Here is a 6,000-nt window from a genome sequence, read left to right on the forward strand (position 1 = left end):
AAAGAGTGCTGAAATTCTAAAGCCAATTGCACATTTTCATCCTTCAACATTAAATAGGAATTTCGAAAATCAACCACTGCGTCGTGTTGTACGAGAAAATTAGTACCTAAAATTACGTCTGTTGTCAATAAAGGAACAATCCAAAAATTTGAGTGAAAAGTATGACCTGCAATACAAAATGATAAATGCGTCTGTAATTTAAAGTCTACTCCTTTACTCGATACTGCTCCTTTCACTTTCGTTTTGCCTAATGGCAATGTAGGATATGTATTCTCTTTGTTGCACTCATTGAAAGTTTCTTCATTTATTACTGACTTTAACGAAATTGCTATTGTTTTCATTAAAGAATAATTATTAATTATTATTGCTTTTAGTTACTTAATTTGCCTTTCTTTAACTTTCTTCTGTAAGTACGAACTTTGTTGTAGAACCTCTCTCTTATTTACGTGTGGTAATAAAAAATTTCACTTTCAAAAGAATTACGTACATTTAAAAATTACGTGAACTCATATTAACTGATTAAGAATATTTAGTTGAGGATTAAATCCTTTACATCATTCGGCCTTGGCACACATTTTCTAAATGCAGTGGATTTTTTGTCAAATATTTACTGAATTCTATCCCGGCATTAACTATGGAACACAAGATTATCTCTATTAGCAGAAAATGGTTAATTATTGCCAAGCCGACATTTAATTATCACTGATCAAACCTACTTCGCTATACATTTAAGTTATTTGAAAGAACCAAAATTGTTAAATTTCAATGTTAACTAACATTAACTATCTGCCTACGAATGCACAAACGCATAATTAGTTTAAAATTCATCAGTCTCAGGATCGCTGTAAAAGAAGAACAATTTCTTAACTCATTGTTAATTTTTATCTATCTGTTCCCGATTTACGGGTTTGGTTGATTTTTCCTTTAGCGGAACAATTTTTTAAATGTGCCGCCGCTGCAAATCGATCGGTCGCGGCACAGCCCAGCAACACCGCTAAAAATGCTGAAAATTCTTTAAAGAAATTTTATAGATGACATGGGCAAGCTAATTTACATTAATAATACACACTTTAGATAAATTCTGATATATTTAGATCAAACAATAATTGAACTCACATTAATTTGTAACGCCTCCTCTAATGGCGGCTAAATCTAGACAGAGACAAAAGAAGTCTACGAACTGATAAATCGCTTCGACACAGCTTCCTCTCGCATTCAGCTCTATACAGAGAAGACCAAAGAATATGCTGTACATGGTTCTTTTATACTACTGCTGACTATTAACATTTCTTTTTAATTTGACAATATTATTCTCCTCTGGCTAAATTTCACATCTCTGTTATCGCAGATACTGACACATTTCACAATCACATAATAAATATAGAAAAATTACTATCCTAAATACAGAGAGAATATTACTACAAAAAATATTATGATAATAAAAAATGTCTTTTACGCAAAATTCAATAATATTTTTTGTTCAATAATTACGGTATATACAACTTGCTCAGAGCGGCGTATATGGTACAAATAAACTCTTGTTCATTAATAGCGTGAGTTTGCCAGGGAACGTTACATGACATACGAGATCCAGAATCGATTACTGCTGAAAATTTCGATGAACCAAAGAGTTTCCATACTTTGACACAATGGTGCCAGTAACGTTCTTTACAATTCTGTATTTTTTATGGAATGGCTCTTTTAATTAGTCCCAGGGTTATATATGTTCATGGCTCCCCCATTTGGGTGAAGGCAGACAGGAAACCTGGGCAATACTGTGCCGGAGCCCAGCCATCCCAGTTGGTTCATGATTAATATTGTCTCTTTAACAGTCATTTATTTGAATTAATTTAGCAGTTTGTCACCAACGGTTACATAATATCACAGTCACATACAGTTCAACGAAAGTTTTTTTTTTTTGTGTGATTAACAATTCGTTATTATTAATTTTGGGATATACTGCAAGGTCACTTGTCCTAGGATATATCACTTACTTTTTTTTTAAATCACTTAGCACAGGATCACTTTTCATAATGTTTCCACTACCTACGTGTTACAAATTCATCTCTAGCACTTGTTAGTGTTCACTTTCACTTTTCTCTTATCAGTTTACGGACATACATAATAAATGTTCAATGTTTATCAAAATGGAGTCATTGACATGTTATGCAGTTTATGTAAATATTTTGGAAAAAGTCAATAATGCTGTAGTTGGTGAGCGGTGCGGAGTGATAGTTGAGCGGCGCTCGGCGCGGCGCGGCGGCTCCGTGTAGGTCACCACCCCCGGTGTTGACAGGTACGGCGCGGAGAGGCGTGTGGCTGTCTGGTCCGCTACGGGCTGCTGCGGCCGCTGCATGGCTGATGTAGCCGGATGCGTGTTGTATATCAGCTCGCCCGAGCCGTGTGACGTCTTCTTGTAGTGCTCCAGCAAACATGCAACAAGTTCACAAACAGTGTACTATCCTTATGGGCATTTTTCCTGCTGTGGGAAAAAAAACGCACACAGTTATTGGTAGTTATTATTCAGTAGGCCTTCACTAGTCTGGTTTGCACAATGTTTCGTTGTCACAGTAACACGTTTTATGGGCACACAATATTTTTCACCATGTCATGACTTGTCATTAGTCACACGCAAGTTTTCACCTTAGGACAAAATGTATCTCTGTAGTCAATGCGCTTTCCTAGCGTCCCTTGACACACAATAAATTAAAGTTTGACACTAACTTGGTCCACAGTCCGTCATCGGCTCACTCTTCGTGTCGTGCTAGTTCCTTGTCCACTTGCACACACGGCGATGATACAGTTTTTATTACTTATACACAACAACTTCGTGACGTATTGCTGCAGGTTTAACAGTCACTGTCTGTCTCTGCCACACAATACTGCACTTTTGTTTAAGTACCTGTATTTTGATTTACAATGTCCGTTGTGCAATTTTTGTAACAGCACATTCGTAACTCTTTACCAAGGTGTGTGATATATGCGTACATGGTAACAAACATTAAAATTTCGTATTAGTTTGTCCAAAAATCATCTATATTCGTGTTCGAGTAGGTTTTATTTGTGCATTCCAGACGGATTCAGGAATATTGTTCAATAACTCCTTTGAAATTATGTCTCACTTCACTTGCAAGGCCCTACGTAACTACAGTGTAGTCTCTGTAGGCTAAAATTGATTTGGACTGTATCAGGCTAGCTCCTTTTTTACTGATTGAATCTGCACATGCTTCAATTGAAGCTTCTTTGTGCGTAACTTTGCGCTACTTAAATTTGCAATAAGTTTGCCTCCCATGGTGCCCTCGGGTCACTACTGGGTGCATTATTCTCTCTGATAACATTGGTTAGATAATAAAGTTCTCAGGGCCTCATATTATTGATATTATTCTGGGTTCGAATCTGTCAATCTGACAGTTACACATATATACATATAAACACATATAATAGAAAAGATTGTACAGGAAATATCTCAAGTTTGACACACATAGAATATTATGCAGTACACAAACTAATCATTACTAAAATGTTCCTCCTGACTGATCTCTGTCACAATTTAACACTATAAATAATTGCACTAATCAGGTTATCTGTGCAGGGACCAAGGAATGGAGTATGAGGCTCGACAGTAGGTTTTGTGAGGCTTCACCTCGATATTGTACTGATATCCCTTAACAATTCCTGGTCGTTCTGAAAATACATCTGCATAGTTAGTTAATAACTGTACCAAATCCTGCTGTTGTATTGAGTTCAAATTTTCGGACTATGATACTTTGTTCACTAGTGCGTCCACATTTGCTTTTAATTGATCACTTTGTACGTCTGGATAATAGAGATTTTGTCCTTGACAATGATTGTCTAAATGTAGTATCCACTGATTCCTACACTTTATGTTAATAGCATTACAATTAGGCACAGGTACCTCTTCAGATCTGAGCATGGACAATTCTATCCTCCTACCAGCGTTCATCAAACTTAATTTTCCCCGAGAAGGGTCGATTACTGCGTCCCTTTCTCTCAAAAAATCTACCCCCAAAATGCAGGCTACCCTTAAACCCTTTACTACCAGGAATGAGCACGCTATGGCTTCTTCCCCTATATACATCTCTACCCGCACTTGGAGTTTAATTATTTGTCGCTGTGCACTTATGGCTCCAGTGACTTTACAATTGTTCACAGGAAAAGTCAGCATACACCTTTCTTTCCCCAGTACTTTGAATAAGTCCATACTCATGACACTGACAGTAGCACCTGTATCTACGATCGCTTGCACATCAATATTGTTAATTTTGATCTCCATTATCGCTTGTACTTTGTTTTTGTGCTGCTCCTTTATGCACGTGGATGGTTCAGTTATCAATTCATGTCCCATCTGTACCCCGTCATTATACCTGAGGATACAGATTCCCAATGTTTTGTTCGGTGTCGGGCTGCTCTCACTACAAACCTCAGCCGACGATGGAGAGCGTATCTCGGCTGAATCTAGTTTGTTGAATTATTACAGGTGGATGGGTGTAGCTGCTCTGTGTCACTGACCTGCATTATGTGTAAGTTGTGTTGCGACGGCCGCCACGGTTGCGCAATTGGCGCATTTTGTGGTGGCGGTCGGTTATTGTCACATCTTTCACTGTTTTGCCGGTCCGGACTGGGCCTCTGGTTCTGTGGCCAAGTTCGGTTTGCATCATTATAGGTATTAGTGTTCCACGCCCCCCTGGCATTTTTCCATCTACTATTGCTTGGTGGGCCTGTTTCATATCGGTCATCAGACCTCCTTTTCCGGTCATTATTCACCAGCGGACTATTGCCGTTCCGGTCTCTACCTCTATTCCCGTTTTGTACATAATCTTGTCTCCTATTGTTACCTCCGCCGTTTCCATTATTTGGTGGAGGCGTGTTATTTCGACCATTTCTGTAACCGTTTCCGTTACTTCTAGCCTGTTCAGAGGCTGCCTTAACGTCCTCCTGAATCAGGTCAATTGAGTCCAGAACAGACAAGAAATGTTCCATGTCATTCTCCGGCATGTGTATAAGTTTTTCCTTTACGTGTATCGGCAAGTGTGATTTCAAAAGTCTGATCAAATCCCGGGATGAAATCTGCTCGTCCCAATAACGGGTCTTATTAATGTACTTCTCAAAATATTTTCGCAAATTGCCTAATCGTGGAGAATACGGCTCTGGATTATATACCTCCTTCCGTAATCTCTCCTGAATACATGTTGACCAATATTTGGCCAAGAATGCCTTTTCAAATTGCTCATATGTATCGCAACTGTCAGCTGCCTCGGTTGCCCAAATGCAGCATCTCCTTGTATGTAAGACATAACGAACTGTATTTTCTGTGTATGACTCCAAACGCTAGGCAAAATGTTTCTAAATCCCTTGATAAACACTACAGGGTGAACAGATTTCTTCTCCGTTGTAAAGATCTGAAGCTATCGGTTTCTAATCAGACTTTCTTCAATCACTACTTTGGAATGACATTTATTTGTTTCGCTTACATTGGTTGCTTGTTCTGTCTCGCAGTCGCAATTTTTTACTGCTGTATTTATATGCCTATCATTGTTGGACCTGGCTGGCGTGACATACAGCTGTGAGTCGTCATGCCGCAAGCTGATTTCTATTTCGGCAAGACGACGGTTGACATTCCGCTGCCACAGCGGAATGTCGGTGTGTACCACCTTTTTCAGGTTCTGCACTTCCGCATTTGAGCCCACATCTTTGGCTTCAATCGCGGCGTGCACTTTCTCGTCTATTTCCTTTATAAATTCCTTTCCATTTTGTGCACTTGTTCGGACACTTTGTGCTCAATTACTTGATTTATGTCAATCTCTAATTGTTCCACCCTGTTGGTCAGTACACTGATTTCCTCTACGATACTGGCGTTAACCACTTGGATACTGTCTACTCTTTCGCTTAGTTCTTGCACCGTTTTGGGTATGGTTTCATAGTTTTGTTTCAAACCAACTATCTCACTTTGCATAGCTTCCAAAGATTGCATTAACTGCA

The sequence above is a fragment of the Schistocerca piceifrons genome, chromosome 6 (genome assembly GCF_021461385.2).
Source record: "Schistocerca piceifrons isolate TAMUIC-IGC-003096 chromosome 6, iqSchPice1.1, whole genome shotgun sequence".
In the NCBI taxonomy this organism is placed as follows: Eukaryota; Metazoa; Arthropoda; class Insecta; order Orthoptera; family Acrididae; genus Schistocerca; species Schistocerca piceifrons.